Below are 18,153 nucleotides of genomic sequence, written 5' to 3'. Positions count from 1 at the left end.
GCAAAAAGTATCTATGGGGTACACTGCTTGTCCCTCCTCTGCACAGTAACTCCATTGACGGGCAAAGCCTTACTCTTCTCAGTGCAGCACATCGCAGAAGAAATTCACCTAGCACTGAGGGTTCGGGTTGGAAATCTCATCAGAGGCAGGAGGGAAAAGAATGGAGAAAGGCATTGATAAAAATCTCCCAAACACAGTGACGTTCTCTGAGTTCAGAGGCTGTTTATGTGGCGGGGAAAGAAATTGAAGCTCTTCCTGGAGAATGCTGTGATTAGCAATGGCATTAATGTTCGAGCTGGTATTGTACTATGTCTCGTACATTCTCTAAAAGAAAAATGTCTGAAAGAGTCAAATGGTGGGAGAAAGAGATACAGAGATGAAGAAACTTTCCCATGAAATGCTATGAATTCAATCCAATGTGAGTATTATGTATATTAGACCATTTCGTGTCTCCGAGAAGTCTCAAGTTAACAGAGGAAAGCACAATGTCAGGATACATACCTGTAAAGAAGAGAGCTGATTGTGCTTCATATACACGTAGAGAGAGAGTGAGAGAAAAAAGAGAAAGAGGGCATATGTTTTTATTAGCTGCCATATATTATTTTAGAAACAAGCTATATTCATGGGCCATATTGGACTGCAAACTCCACTTCTGTCCCTGTCAAGTGCCCAGCTTTAGCCAGCAAAGACCTGATAGCAGATATCTACAATCATATAACAGTAAATGGAGGGCTTTGAACTCATTTGCTTGCATGAGATAAATAACTTTAAGAGACATGGTTAATGGCATACTTATCTTGTGCACAAGTGGAAGAGTTGGCTGTGATCCACTTCCGACTTTGAATTTTTACTACCACAGCTAGTATCAGATAAAAGCTGTTTTCAGGAACGAAGAAAATTGTGTTAGAGAGAACAGCAGGGTTCTGCCTCCTTCACGGCAGTTGGGAGTTAGTGGAAATGCTGTAATTTCATTTCAGCAATTTATGTTAGGACACCTCCAGTCAGAAGAAGGTCTTTGCTATGTACATGTAAACCAGAATATCAGCAGAGTCCAGAACAGGACAGGTTAATGTTATAATGCTGATAAATAAGTAACACAAACTCAACAGCTCAAAGCAACCAATAACACGGGTTACAGATCTATCGGTCAGCTAAGGAATCTGTCCAAGGCAGACGGCATTTACCATTTAAAGGATTTTCTAGTACTTTTTCTGGGACGACAGTTCACACTACAAAAGCTCTGTCATAACACTGATTGTCAAAGGAGAAACAAAAACTGCACAAGGATAGAGACTGTCTTATGCTGTATTACCAGAAGGTGATGTATCCACAACACAGCTTAGTGAATGGGACAAGATTTGCTGTATACACTGCTATATCTATGCTGCTTCTTTCTGTGTATTTAAAAGGATGTCAGTCTTCGATGAGTAATAAATTCCCTTTCAAAAACAGCTTAGTTTCACCGAATTTGGTTTTAGGAAGAACATTTCACACATACCATTTAATCTGATTTTCAAAAGTAAAGATATTTCTCCAATGTCTCTGAAACATGAAGAGAGAACAGAAAATCTTATCTAGATTCTCTGTTTCTACTATGTTTCTACAATTCTGTATTTCTGCTCTGTGTTCCAGCTGACCACAGGTGAACAACCACCAGGGCTGGGGATGCAGAAGGTTAAAAAAAATCAGTAATGAAGAAACATCTCTGTCCTCTACCTACACCCTTTGGAATCTGAACTGAGTTTCACAGCAAAGAAAGTTCTTTCAGTAATGACAGAAATTTAATCACTAATTTTGTTAGAGAAGGGTTACAGAATTTTGGATGAATGTCAGCCTTTAGTTGTCTGTGTTTAAAATGTACATGATATATTCTGTCTGTGACATCTTTTTAAGTGCAGACCAAAAGCTGTGTGAACCATTTGCTGATTCTATGGGGATATGGCAAGATGGAACACTACTGTCAGGTGGCATTTCTATGTATCACCTCGATGCAATGAATAATAGTCATTAATAATGTATATCATGGAAAGTTGCTTGAATAAAAGCTGTCTTACAGTTTTACTTTGAAAACCAAATGGATTCTCTGTCCATTTGCTTGTGGAGATGGCTCTGAGATATGGACATAAAAAATAGAGGGATTAGAAGGTTGATCCTATTTATGCTCAGGAGAAATAATACATCTGCCATATACAAGAGCAGTAGCCTTAATAAGAAACTGAGATACCTGAAAAGAAGACTGAAAATATCAGAAAAATTATCAAAAAGTGGTGATAAATAGTGCCATCAAAACATGAAGAAACCCCATCCAATCACTTCTAATTTTTGCAGGTAGAAGTCTCCTCCCAGCCACTATGGAGCTTCTGATGCTGCCATGAATGATCTGTGTATTGCATTTATGTATACCCAAAATCCTGTGAGCATAAAGGAGCCACATGCAGTACGGGAGCCAAAGAAATCTGGAATAACTGTAAGCCAGTACAGTTGCAGTTGAAGAAAGTAGCTGAATAAGTAGGCAAACTTAGGAAGAAGGAGTTCTTGGCTTCACGTAAAATGTTCCCACCCTACACAGTGAGACTCACAAGTCATTTGAACATATACATCTGAGCAAGAGCACAAAACTTTTAAAGCCAAGGGATGATTTTTCAGTATAAACATAGAAGAAAACCAACATTTTTAACTTTGGCAGAATAATCATCAGTGATATCTGAGTCCATATATTTTGTCTTGGCTAAATTTTTCTTCCCAGCATTGTCTTGGGGGTAGGAAAAAATTGAATTGTAGTGACTCCCCTAACACCTTTGTAAGAATAACACCAAGCAAAGTAATTTTTCGAGAAGGTGGCATTCATGGCGCTCTCTGCCTGCTTTCTCTGCTGTCTTCTTGGGAACGTCTGAACCTATATGCCTGCCACCACTGAGCCGCTGTAGCACCAGCAGCTAAAAGATGGGCAATGAGAGGCCTCAGTGTGCTACACTCATTCTCCAGATATACTGTACACTCATACCAGGAATACCAGATTTATTATGCAAGTGCAGAACCAAAGCACAGCGCACCCTCGTTAAAACTGGCCTTCCTGAGAAAAATGGATTTACAGAACACTTCTAAAATAATAATCACATTCATTATACGCATATTAAATGACATGACAGAGAGAATGACCTAAGAGACTCTCGAGGAAGGTAGAGACCTGGACCAGTGCATCAGCTGGGAAATCCTTCCGTCTCACAGACTTTTTCCAGCTTATCCAGGAAAAGAGAAAATATACAAGGGGGCCCAGGGGCCAAATGATCTATTTCTTTAGGCTGTATGTAGCCTAACACAAGTTGTACATCTATGCTATAGACAATACTAAGACCTACCTAAGTAATATTTCGCTTTAGAAAAACAAAATAAAACATTAGACAGCCATGACCAACAGCTCTGAGCTGTTGGAATTTTGAAAAGAAACAGAGATTGTGGCCCAAATCTGAATAACCGTAATGCAGGTTCTGTATAATAGACATAAGATGTCCACTGGAGACCTTAACACAACTAGGTATATATGCAGATTGTAATAAAGCTGAAGTCATCACTGAAATGCTTCATGCAACAACACGTTTCCCAAGTTCCCCTCAATTCTAAATCATACAGGGATGTTTGTGGTAGATCTTGCTGCCTAAGTTAAGCTACGCAAAAAAATCTAGTGACTATCATAGAAAAGCTTAAAGAGGTTCTGAAACTGATGGTCTTATTTAAAGAACGAGTAATACATAGCTTCTGTGCCAGAAAGCAGAAATTTATTTTTTTCTATGAAAGTTCTAAGAAAGGCTCTGGCAGAGTCTACTTACAGTAGTGTGATTGAAAATGATCGGCACTGGTTCATGCATCACACTAACCACACTAACCACTAACCAAAAATGGGTTTCAGTCTGCTCAAAAGGAGACATTGACCTTAAGCAATGGAAATAAGAAGCTTTACATCCTTTTTTCTAACTATCTTTATCCCCTTGTAAAATTAAATTGGTCAGACATTATTTACTGCTATCAGAAGGGGATCTGGCAAACTGCTCCAGCATTTGAGAGCCTGGAAATGATTATTTTTTCAGATACAAACCTACACTTTCAAACTGATAAAAAAGTGGGAAAGATTTAATGACTACAGTAACACTGTCTGGGCTAACATGCAGTGTCTGTTCCTAGATTACGGAGTTGTCAACACAAGAAGAAACTCATCAGGTCTCAGGTTAGATGTGGACTGAGATTGCCAGAGCTACATCTGAGATAACACTGTGGAAAATCATGAAAGTTACCAGCGTGGGATGGTAGGATCAGAATTTTCCAAGAACTTTTCAAGGGAGACTATTCAGTCCTAGATGGGGTTTTATTTAAAGGAAAAAACCTGGCAATTGCTAAGGTGTTACAGGAATATATATATTCAAAAGGATATGTAAAAGTCATTTTATGGTCCAAAAACACCTTCGAGGAAGGGCAAAAATATTTTATAACAACCTGAAGTGAACAGTGAAATAAAGAACGTTGGCAGGAATCACCGCATGAGCCAAAACTACGTGAAAGAGTGATAAAGTCATGCTAACGATAAAGGAAAATCAGCACCTTGAAAGAAAGCAGACATAGATGATAGTGTTTAAACTGGCAAGGACAAATATACTTGTGTTAGAATATGATGCTGACTCCCTAGAGATGACTTTAGCAAAAAATACTGTAGCTAAACATGCAGCCATATGTACTAAATCTTTTTTTGCTAAACCAGCTCTACCTCTAATAGAAACCTATTACACAGTAAATTCTGCCACAGATTAGTAGTGTTATTTTAAGTAGATTTAGTACAGGTTTTGAATGCAATCATTAATTGATATTATGCCTAATGTAACAGATAAGCAAGAAAACGGTACCAAAAAGGGATGGGGGGTGGGGGGGAGAAGCCTAATAGAAAACTAGTGGAGCCACACTCCTAATGATGTTAAGCATGACTGACTTGTGGAGTGCTACCAATGACTCCGACGTGGGGTACTATTTGTTCCACGGAGAATAGAAAACATTAATAGGACGTCAGACTCAACACTAAAAGCGAAGAGACAGTTAGGAAAAAAAAACAACTTAATGTGACCTGGTACCACCAAGAGAAGTCACCATTTCATGAAAATGAAGAGAGAATATGTTGTGAGAATAGGTGGTCACCTGTGGCGTATTTTGAATGAAACTGTCACTCCAAACTGACACACACTTTAAAGAAAACGTAATATCTTTACACATCTTGGAGAGACACTTGAAAAGGTCACTTCCCCTGAGAAAGCATCACTTGGGGAAGAGTTGTAGCAAATTGACGCAGTGAAACCTGTGGGCATGGCATAACCAAAAATAAATGGGTCTGATGGTCCCAATGGGAAGGCACGAAGATTTCTGGGACAGTGTGTCAGAGGCTGCTGGTCACTTTGGAGCATTTACAACTAATGAATAAAATATAAGTAAAAAAGAGGTTATAAATATTTGAAATTCTGTATTATGTTAATGATAATCTTTTTTTTTTTTTTTTTTTTTTTTTGTGCTTGGCTGTGGAAAGAAGAAACAGGATTCTATATTTTTAACAAACTTTTTCACATGTCTATTCAATTCGTGCTAAATGTACATGGTGTCTCATATAAATAGTACTGCTCAGTTAGAAAACCCAGGAGCTAAATGATACACAGTTTGCTTAAATATCCGGACTCTGGAAAATTTTGAAAGAATACAGCAGTAACAAAGTTATAAAAGAGCTGGAACAATATCCTTATTTCTCATCTTTTGCCCATCTGAGAGTGTGTTTTAAGAAAAGCAAAAAAATTAGATGAACAGACTCAATTTATGACCAAAACATCAGGAATAGGGAGGCCAGAGCTACATGAAAATAAAAACATTGAAGAGCCACCCAGATGAAACATTTAATCTTTATTTTAAAAGATTTATCTAAATAATTTTCCTATACCTTTGTTAACATTAGAAATATTTAGTGCTGCTGCTGCTTTGAAAAATGCCACTCTGACTTGCCTTTCCAACCCCTTCTGTAATTTGTTTTCCCAGTTGTCTTCCTGTAACATTAACATCACCGGGATAAGCTGCTTGGTGCTGGATGAATCAGCTTCTGCTTCTCGGAATCTCACTGCCGGGTATTGCTGCTCACGGGTAGTGTAGATTGGGTGGCCTCTTGCCTCTGATGATATTCCTGAGAAAGAATCTTCAAGCCACTAACTTTCTTAAGAAACATCTCCCCCAAAATGGTTACAGGTGATTCATATATTACTTACAGGCCTTTTGTTCAGTCTCTCATATCAGGCTGTCTTATCTTCTAAAAAAACGGGGTTTAGTCCAGGAGTCTAAAATACAGTAGTATGCTACTTCCGTCATCATCAGATCAGCTGTGTTATAAACACAGCAAAAGCAATTATTCAGGTAGTAGTTTCTGCAGTTCTCAAAGCTGGAGCTTTTATCCTGTGAAAAATCACTGATGATCTCTTATTTTTGCTTCTTTAGATCATGAATAACAAATTCTCCCCATTCTTCTATTGTATAACCAGGGTTCCAGAAGTGTATTTGCAGTTGATCTGGTTACAGTTTAATGTGTGTGTGCACCATACATGACACATGATGCATGTGTATCTATACGTGATAATAACTTACCAAGTAGTATGTTGAAGATGAAACCAATTGCATTTCATCTATTGAATAACACCTTAGTCATCCGATTACCAGCCGGAGACAAAAAAATCCCACTACAGTCATTGGCTGGCCTGTGTGTAGAGTACAATGGAATTGGAAGACCCGCTGCCCTGACAATGTTGTTTTATCACTTCAGTACTTTTATTTATTTCTTGCCCATTTCAGCTGGGAATTCCATTTTTCCGTGGAGATTAATTTTACAGTCATAAAAACTTGGCTTTGTTCTGATTCTGTCTTTGCTATTTTCACACTAATATGATATTTTGGAAGGGAAATGTTAAGAGAGCTAACTAATTAAAAAGTCTCCATGTAAAGACAACTTCAAAGAATTGTTCAATGACTAAGCTGTAAACTATTACCTCCTATTATTAACCTTCCAGCCAGTCATAACTTTTGCTGGAGTAGGAAGCTAAGGTGGCCCCTTAAATTTTAGACTGTTCCCATTTACGTTCAAATCTTTCTGGTATGGGTTTAAGCTGAAGAAGGGTCGATTTAGATTAGATATAAGGAAGACATACTTCCCTGTGAGGGTGGTGAGGCACTGGCACCAGGTTGCCCAGAGGAGCTGTGGATGCCCCATCCCTGGAAGTGTTCAAGGCCAGGTTGGATGGGGCTTTGGGCAACCTGGTCTAGTGGAGGGTGTCCCTGCCCATGGCAGGGGGTTGGAACTAGATGGGCTTTGAGGTCCCTTCCAACCCAAACCACTCTATGATTCTATATCTACTGTATGACTGTGCTTCTACCTAGGAGCTTGTTTTATCCTAGTTATGACAGGTAAATGCAACCTGGAAAGAGGTAGATTAGGTCCGTAAAACAGATCAGGTATTAGGTGAATAACATCTTAAGCCTCTCATGCAATCCCTAGCAACACTATTAATCCTAAGGAACGGACTTTGCAAACCTTAAATCAAGTCTGTAGGTGTATGAATTTTCACAGATGAATAATAAGAAGAGTGTTTTCTTTCTGGGAGGGGGGCGGTGGGTACTGCGGTGATGCTGACAATTTTTCCCATCACTTTGGGGAACCTGAGCATTTCCAGTTGCCACCAGTAACATAAACAAATAACCCCACAAGCCAAAAATGTTATCCAACTCCTGTTATTCCAACTAAAGAAGTTTCAACAGAATTCTTGTTTGCTCAAATTATCACCGAAAAAATGTTCTTGTATAGCACAAGACGACGAAATAAAATCAGCAGTGTATTTGTTACAAATTCATATTTCTTTACATCAAGTCGAAGCACTGTCTGCTTTTGATTGCTGTGTTTTGCTATCAGTTTCATGTTTACTTTGGAACATAAGCTCTACAATGCCTTTGGTGCCAAATGTATGGCAGGTGTACGCATGTGCTCTGCACCAACAGCGAGCAAGCTAGAGACCTCATTTGATAAAATAAGCAGGCTATTATTTTGGTAGTGAGGAGACAACATTTACGTGAATTCCCACAGTGCCCTGGAGAAGGCTGGTGCACGTTGCCTTACGAGCTTGTCAGCTTTAATGTGAAATGTGGGTTGGCTCTTCCACGTGGCCGAGGAAGGCTGGTGACACCGTTTCCTCCCTCCTCGTTCTCCGTCCAGTCAAGAACCAAGACTGTGGTTGCTGCTTACTAAGATGGATGAGGAGAGAAATTTGATGTTATGCTAATGTGTATAGAGGCAGATCTTTCTGCCCTGTTGGTAAATGTGGACATATACAGAGCTTAACGGGATTCTCAAACATGAGCAAAGGGATCGCACAACTCATGCTGCATATGAGGTATCTGCTTGCAAAGCAGAGATGTGTATGCCACGTCTGCCATAGCTGGATGAATATTCATTGCCCTTTTGTGCTTTTCCTGACCTGAAAACTCCCAGTTTACTTGACATTAAGTCTAACTTTAGCTCTGTCTCCACACAAACCTCTTCTTTTAACTTGTGCTGGCTCAGCCATAAAAAAGGACGAAAGCTAAAATTCAGATAAGCAGAAACTCACGATTCTCTAGCAGGGCCAATTTGCGATGCCGATACAGAGAAGCTCTTCTCAAGTCAGCTCTTGGGGTCACACACGTGCTCAGAGATAATGATAAATCACAGAGGAAGAATTGGTGAAGTGATATGGCTCACTGCTGTGTTGAGAATCGCCCAGCATGTCATCTAATTAGGTTATCAGCTTTGCTCCGAAATGACATGCAGATAACCACAGTGCCCAGGTGGACTTAGGATCAGGAGTGCTACTCCCCCGGGGGATTTTCACACTCAAATTTACTTAACACAAACGATGCAAGCGTAACAAAGACCCACACCTAGGAATGATCCCAGGCTTCTAGCCAGGCCATACAATCTTTGCTGGAGTCACGTTCAGGATAAAAATCATCCTTTCACCACAAAGCCTAACAAGGGCTGCCCTTCTCCGTATTTCAGCTACGCTAAAAAAACCCAGGCAAATAATAAGTGGGTAGCTTGTGACTTAAGAAAATCTAATTGCAAACCTTGCATAGACTTTTGAAGCATAGATGAAATATGACCTATTCTCTTGCATCTCAGTAGGAGTGATATTAAATGGCTGATTATACAGTGGCATAGAAGCCTTGGAGTCAAAGAAGAATCCATGAATACTTGGACCATGCCTGGCATTCAGGGATACTGACTTGATCAACTCTCTAGGAAACTTCCAAAGTTAGAAATCAACTTCTTAACATGTACTAAAAAAGAAGTCCTCCATGACTTATGAGTCATGACACAAAATGTCCTTTATGCCTTGATATTTCATTTTACAATGGTTTTTATTATGGAACAATGGAACAAGTCATGACCAAAACTTTAGTCATTAACTCTTTTCTGATCTACTACCAATTTGGAAAGTGGTCACCACATGATTCATATATATTATGCCAAAACAGGAGCGGCATGAATGTTAAATTATTTGCCATGTTCGCAGACTGTCAGATGGGGCAGATAGCCAGCTTTTCAAAATAATCACAAAGAAACCGGCACAGCTGTATCATATTTTCAGCTTGTACTCCTTTACTACTGAAACCAACATCCAGTGTTCTCAAACCAATGCTCTCTTTGATGAACACGACTTTCAATTCATATTTCTTCTTGCATTAAATAAATTGAAAGAAAAAAAAGAAATGTGACCGCCTAGTCTGATCTATAATTTCCTCCTAAGAAATATTGTAAAAATGTCACACTTGCAAAGCAGGAATAAATGAAGGCGACGATAAACAACGGGTGTAGAAGTGCCGCGTGGATGACATGGATAGATGAAGGGCCTGAACTAATTGTGAGAAATGAGAAGTATGAATTGGGGAGACAATACATAATCAAATTCTCTTTTCAGTGTTTCATCTCTCACTTCTGCAAAGTGAATGTCTGCCACTAAAGAAAGAAACATTTGCCTTTATTATACCCAAACTGCTTCAGTTGCTATTTATCAATCTGTTTAATTAATAAACGAATGGCTGGTCCCAATTGTCTTGCAAATGCTACACAGTACTCCAAGATTATAAGGTAAGAAAGTGCATTGGCAAAAATGTTACAACTTAATATAACGTAATTATGTTATTGATAATCTGGAAAACAAATCTATCATTATAACTGTTCCACCACCCACGCTCCCCAATTAGGAACAAACACTGTGCGAAGCTCTGCAAGACACCCTGCCTCAGAGAGCTTACAGTCTGAGGATATGGCAGGAGACAAGTGGGTATGGGCAAACAGATGGGGAAAGCAGAAGATAACGGTGAAATGGTTATGATTAGTGTAATAGTTTCCGAACATTCGATCGGGAGCCTGCCGCAGGGGCAAAGAAAAAAGCCTTTATTTTATTCTTCCATAAAGGGCTGCCTACACTAGAGGATGTTAAGAAGATAATTAGGGTAATGATGTAATTAAAAGCAAAGCTGGAGTCCCAAAAGATATAGCTTATGATATGGGTGAGGAATTGTATCACATATTATGTTTTTAATATGCAATACAGTCTGGCTTTGCGAGACATCACAAATGCTTTAAGGCAGATAAAAAAATGCCAGCTTCCAGAGGCAGAATTGGTCTGTTCCTTAAATAAATATTGTGGGAAAGGGCAGTGAACAGAGAGAGAACAGATTATCCAGTTTCCAAGGGCAAGAACAACGACCACCTAACTGTTCCTAAAGGGGCATTTGGCAGACTGGAGGTCAGGGAGAGGCAGAAAGGGGGTGGATTCAAGCCGGCAAACTCTCCCTCCCGGAGCAGTTTGCCTGCATTGATGGAAGTGTGCTGCAAGTAATGCGACAGGCTAGCGGCGCTCACCCTCCCCGTCCAGCAGCCCGGCAGAGCATTAGCAGGCCTTTCTGGAGGAAAAATGTACCTCAGTTCTCCCAGCTCCGGCAGAAGGGAGCGTTGTGTTAAAATAAATCATTCAAGCACTTAATAAGAATGACCTGTGAACTCCCTTTCCTTTTGAAATGGTCTTATTGTTAGAAAACTGTTGTAAGTGAGAATATTTGCTCCTCGAGATTTATTTTTTCATGATCGCTTAAACTAACTACCCCTTTTATTCCACAGTGAAACGCAAAGAGTGTGCCGATATATTATAAAATGGCTTTGTTTGCTAGAACTGTTTGACCGCTGAGGGTTTCTGAGTGTGCATATCGCCTGGCTCATTGTGCCTGTATTGATTGGAATTCATTAGCCTCTACGGTGTCCTCAATGTCAGTATGTTATGTCTGTAATGTAGCAGGAAAAAAAATAAAATCAACCCACCTAATAAATAAAAATATTCTTACTTCAAAAACGCAATTATTTAAATTTCTGGAATATTGAGATAACTTTGAGGTATCTCTCCTTCCTCTAAACCTCTGTCTTAATATACTAGATTACACAGACACAGATTCTCAGTCAGTAGGTTTTAACTCTGATAGCATCCCCTCCATAGACAGTTTAAGTCAACAGAAAGACTGTCACCTACTCAAAGGGCTTTGGATCAGCTTTGGGAGCTCAAAGTTTTCCTGAAACCTGACAATTTAAGCATAACTACACCTATTCAGAGATAAGATTAAAACTGCTTGAAAAATGGTACTTTTTGCCATTGTACTTCATAGGGGGGAAAAAAAATCCAGTTTTCGACTTTTGGACTACAATCTAGTCAACAAAGCTTTGACTCACAGCTCTTCCTTCAAATAAATGGGCCTGAGGAAAAAAATTACAAAAGCTTAGAAAGGCATGTTTTTTTGCTTTCTGCCTTTAGCGGATTATTTATTTATTTATGTCCTTAAAAAAAAAAAAAAAAAAAAAAAAGCGCTATTTACGTCACTCTAAACCTTTTTGCATAAATAAACTGAACTGAATGAAAATTTTATGTCAAATTCCAACACCCCCCACCAAGAAAAAAAACTACTCCCCCAACCTTGCCATTACAATTTTTAAAATTATAATATTTCTGCACTTATATTAAGGAAACGCATTTGGAAAGATAGCATCGGGGCTTTTCATTGCACCTTATTATTTAATTTTTTTAATTTTCATCCAGTTTCCAAAAATAAGCACAATCCCACATGAAGAGGGAGAGATTCAAAACTCTTTTTTCCTGATTCAGAGCAAGGATTAAAGGCAGGAGTCCCACCTCCCCTGAGACTGCTGTAATCATCACAATCTACAGTATTCTTTGAATGTATTTTTTTCTCCATTTCTCATACAGAAGGTCTTTCGCTTTGCATAAAATACTTTAATATTTATTGAGCAAGTGGGAGAGAGTGAAAATGACTCTATAAGACAGTGGTTAGACCCAGTCCCAAGGGGTGTGAGGCACCTGGGTTCCTGTTCCCAGTCCAATGAATTTTTAATTGTATTCTAAACACTGGAACAGCTTTAAGAGGAGAGACAAAGCCTGACACAACTTCCCAGAAAGCAGATGACCTGCATTCAAAGCCCTAATGTCAATCAAGCAGAAGGAGTATGTAACCCCTTTTCCTATGTTCGTATGACTGACCTGGTAGCCGGACCATAGGATTTAATGAGATATGATTACAATGGTACATCTCTCTGCTTTGCAAGGCAAGCTGATTTGGGAGTTTGACTTCCAGGAGAAAAAGAATGGTGTGACTGCTTTCAGTACAGGTAAACACAAACCCAATAATTTTTCAAATGTCCAAATTTTAAAAAGTTAAGATTTTGATACCTAACAAAATATGGTCAAGATGAATAGTCAACCATTTTCGCAGCTCATGGTGAAACATTTCATTGTACTGTTTCCCAGAGCAGCAACTAATTTGTCTTTTTTTTTTCCCCCCCTTCAAAGAAAACATTCTTTATAGAAAGCAAATACAGAATTTTGTTCAAAACAAATACATAGCTTTTGCCTCATCCTACAAAAACTTTTCCTATGAACAAACCTCTACAGTAGAAAAGGTTTTGATCCTCCTTTCCCAATTCCTAAGGTTGCGTACCTCTATACCATGACGGGATATGAAATGAATTAAATTTAGCACGTGTAACACTAGTGAAAGGCAATGAACTTTACATCAGGAAGGAACTGGATTCATGCTATATATATGAGGAAGCAAACAGCCTTCAAGTCTGAGTTTCATGAGACACAAGAGGTATGCACCTTTTTCATTATAATTGAATGTAAGTGCTTGTATGGTTTTTAACAACCAGTGATTGCTCTTGTGGTTTTATGGCCTGGTCGTATGCCCACTGAAATCAACAGAATGAACTGTGAAAGGCTCCCGAGCTTGCTTAAAAATGCGGCTCAGTGACACAGAACAACCCAGCTGCCTTATCAACAGAAAGGATTTGGACAAAATGATGAAAAAGAAATTTTTAAAAAATTACTAAAGAGAAGGTGATTGCTTACAGAGTTTAAAATTTTTAGATGTACATGGTTTATACTTTCCCATGCTCCTTTTCCCATCAATAATCCAACCATTCATCTTCTGTGAAATCTAAACCTTCTGTGCTTCATGTTTTATTCATCCTAAGGTGCTTAATTTATACCAAAGGACAGCAGAGGGGCTAAGAGTAGCCTATGTAAGGGGAGATGCCTTTAAGGCTATTATTCATGCCCTTTGATCTCAAGTTTTCACTCAGGAAACTTTGGTTCTGTGGGTAATTAGCGGCTGCCACTAACTTTTGCTCTATAAATTACAATAAATCTGTAGAAAACCAAGGATCTTTGAGACTATAGCCATGTTTCAATATCTACAGTACTCAGAACAATTATAAATATGTTCTAAACCACCAAAGTTAATTCTGACTCACAGCTAGTTATTTTCTTTTAAATCTATTTTTCGCAATGTAATTGATAAATATTACCAAATCCAAAAGTATTTATGACTGTTTATTCTGTACACCACTTAGGCTAACACCTAACAAACTACAATATGATGGATGAAGAGTGACACTAAACTTAAACTTTCCCATGGAAATATATGTTATGAACTGTACACAATCAATTATTTCAGACAAAGCCCATGCTGTTTCCTCTTCTCCTAAGACACTGCTACATATTTAGGTTTTCAGCTTGAAAGCCCGTTTTGGCACCACTAATGAAATAAATTATGTTTCTTGTCAGATCTCCCACTGGGTGGCGTGTGGTACCTCATGTACGTTCATTTGTCACCCTCAAATAGAATAATACTTCCTGCAGGTTCCCAGTGCAGATAACTGCCCAAGTGGAAGTTAATTAAGTCATTGGTTCACTTTGCTCCAGAGGATGTTAAACCAATGACGCTAAACGAGATACTTACAGTACCACACTGGAGACACATCCAATTAAAACACCAGAAGGATTCAAATGTATATAGAGCTGTCCTCACAGATTACAGCGAAGAGAGGGCTAATAGACAGTAAGCCATTTAGAAGGAAACACGGATCCAGAAGTTAATTTTAAAGGCAGCAGAAATCTTCTTGCTTGCAAGATCTGGATGGAAAATTCTGATGAAATACTGCAATTTTCAACTGCTTTCTGAGGCAGAACACAAAGTTCACCAAGAGTTTTGGCTCTCTAATAACCGCAAGCACAAGGCTTCATACCTCTTACCAGTTTGATCTGCTCCCATTACATCAACAAATTCAGGCAGGCAATAAATGTTGACATTTGGCTTTATATTTTACTATAACTTCTTTTATTTCTGACAGTAAAACTAATTTTTTTCACCAGTAACTAACACTGCTGAATAGATCAGAAAAATAGAAATTAATATCTTTCTGCTTCTGGGTTCCCAGTTTAAAATCATATTCCAGCATCAGCAAATGAAGACTCTGCTTTGGTCTAGAGGTTCTTCAGTGGCCCATTGGAATAAGGCTGGAGATGTTTATCAAGCCCTCAGGGTCATATTGCAAAATCTCCACTTTCACTTGCAACCTCAATAGGATGAAAAAAGTAGGTAGTTATTTCTACATGTAACGAAGGTTCTGTGAGGATCTACCAATGCTATAGTATGAGGAGAAACCTTCATCTTGAAGACTACGGAATTGGCAAAATTCACACGCAAACAAAAGTGAATAAAAAGAAAAGCAAAATATCTGGCTGTATAATTTACCGTATTGGCATAAAAGAATAACGGGCAAATTTTGCTGTCTTTGGAGAGGTTTCCTGCTACATTCATGAGGAGTGAGGCAAGTTGGATCTAGGATTTTCCATTTCCCACTTCTATGAGAGAACTATACTTAGCCAACATTATTAATTTTGTATTACAGCGATTTAATGAAGATTTAATTTTAGTTGTCCTGAAGTGAGTAGGCTCACAAACAGAAACAGGAGCTGTCTACGATCAGGGTAAAGCATCTGGTCCATAGTAGTACGTAACTTGAAGGAGCTGTTTTGTGGGGTATTGCACATGAGAGCTTGTCGTGTCAAAGGATGGGGTACAGAGCCTTTTTGTGCCAGGTTCTGCCCTCACAGACAAAACTACTCCCCTGAAGAGAGGATACACATAGGCTGTGTATAGCCCTTCGGGAATAAATACATTCTAGGCCCAGAATAGTTTGAAGGTCATAAAGACAAGCATGGGTTAGGACCTGTTAGGCAGTGATGCAGAGGGTATTGCCTCTGGGTAATGCTTCCTGCAAGTGCAAGGAAGTAAAACGATGTGAAATTGTTACCTGGGACTGTGAAGTGTCATACCATCTGCAATAGGAGTCTGTATCTGTTAAAGGCAACCTAGTTTAGAGACAAAGCTGGTGCACACAGGAGGCACCGGCCACTTACTCTGTATGACACTGAACAAAAAAGCCTATTATTAAAAGTCCAGATTTGAATTTCTTTGGCTTTCTCTAAACTGAATACCAAACATGTAGCATGAAAATCGCAAAGTATTTGTAACGGATATTCAGCTGCTGTTTGCTAAATTCTCCTCCATCCAGTAAATTGGTTCTCTTTCACCTGGAAACAGAGTTGTAGGTGGCTGGTGCAAATGCAGGCTTTGCCCAGAATGGATGAGGATCTCACAGCCAACCAGCCCTACTGCCTGGACTATAGATTTTAATTCTAGATTTAGTCCTGATGTCTCTGCGATCTGTCTGTATAATATGGACAGACTTTCCTGCCTGTCTTGTTCATGTAGCCTGGAAACTTTTCCAGGTATTGACTGTATCTCCCTAATCACGGTGCCTAATTTAACAGGACTGGTCAAAGCTGGAGCCTTCCTACAAGGAAAATGATCACAATACAAAGTAACTTCTCAAAATGATTATAGCAAACACATTACTACATCTCTAAAAATGCAATACACATTTACGCTGAATGTCTCCAGACAGTTTCGAAACTTTTCCAAGAAGAGTTGCATAGACAATTGTTATTACTTAACGGAAGGGCATTTATAGACATGGAGTTATAATGAAATTAAATTAAATTCAAACCAATAAGGAGGGATATATATTTCCAAGGACAGTACATCCTTAACAAAGACCTCAGTGCTTTTATCCTCAGCACTAGGAGTTCAGGACTGCATATAAGCTTTGATCAACCGTAATTAACTCTGGATTGGATCTGTGTCTGTGAATTGTTTATAGTATCTTGGCTGGAAGCAAGATGTTAACCAACATATTTATAAAAAAAAAATAAAAAAAAATCCCTAAAACAGAGTTTGACTTGCTGGATTAATGTTATGCCAGCTAGGTTAAAAAAAAAAAAAAAAAAAAATCAGCTTTAAATACATCACTGTTCCTCTCATGAAAAAAAGGAAATCCTTACAAATTAGGATTTATGGCAGTGTTGCCCATACACAGTATTTCTGTTGGAAAACCCGATGAGAAGCCCTTGGTATTGCTCTGTGGCTGGGCTATGCCCTGCAGCTGTGCCTGGAGCTGAGTGTCAAACGCTGAGGCTCCAGTTGTTTTGAGAAGCCAGCTGCGGTGTCGGTGGGTGGTTTCCCAGCTGGCATCTTCTCATGACTTTTGGCCAGGAGTCCTTCTGGCTGGTCTGGCAGCTCAAGAGTTGAACGTGTGGCTGGGATAACATCATCTCACTGCTGTGCTCAGCTGACCTTCACAGTGTTTTTGTTTTGACTCATATTTGCTTGTAAGGAATTTGCTTTTTCTGTCATTATATAAATACACAGACAGACCCAGGCCAAATCCTGAATCCTTCACTTTGCAGGCTTCGAGCCCAGCCACAAATCTAAGCCCTGGCTGGGATCTGCACCGCACAGCGTTAGGCAAATACAGCGGCTGTGCAGCTTTATACGCACCCAGCCCCGACACCTCGTCAAGGAAACACGCTGCAGCACAGGTAGCAGAAACATGCAGGGGGCTCACTGACAGCCGAGGAGACAGGATTCGGCCAACTAGATCCCCTTGACTTGATATCCAGCATGACCAACCGCCCTCTGCGAGCTGTGAGATATCACCTATACCACCATGGCTCCAATAGCTTTTTATTTATACAATGCCACCAATACCCACTCACCCAGAAGGGACGGATCCCGTCTTGTGGAAATTCACAGCTCAATTCACAGGCAAAACACAACGTAGGCTTGGAGGAAAGAGGCAGTTTGAGATAAACCGAAAGCAGGTACCAAACAAGAGGAAAGTGTAGGTTTCCAAAAGTGCTGATGCCAAAGCTGAGTTCTGTAGTAACCATGGCTGTGTTTGTTCCCTCATTCCCATACATTACTGCAGGCTTCAGTGAAGTCATAACAGTGTTACAGAAGTAAATCCAGAAAATACTGCTTTAGTCAAGGTTTTCTGCATCTCTTAGACAGGAGCAACTCCAGTGACCGATCTTACCTGCCAGAATCAAGTCCTGGGATTAGCTTTGCTCAACGATTTTGAAACTGTGGTTCCCCAAAGTGCTGGTAAATCATCCGTATGTGGTCTCTGGTCTATTAAACAGTATGATCTCATCAGCCCTAAATAGCTGAGCTAAACTCTGTGAGAAACTTTGAAAGCTGACAACAGACTTAGTACCAAACTGTGGGCGTCACTGTCCTCCACAATACTGTCATTAAAGCAAGCTGTGGGTGGAAGCTTGGAATCACCATTACTGCAGAGAGAAAAGA

Source organism: Balearica regulorum, chromosome 1, assembly GCF_011004875.1.
Source record: "Balearica regulorum gibbericeps isolate bBalReg1 chromosome 1, bBalReg1.pri, whole genome shotgun sequence".
Classification (NCBI taxonomy): Eukaryota; Metazoa; Chordata; class Aves; order Gruiformes; family Gruidae; genus Balearica; species Balearica regulorum.
The sequence above is the reverse complement of the archived record's forward strand: the minus strand, read 5'-3'. Positions refer to the sequence as shown.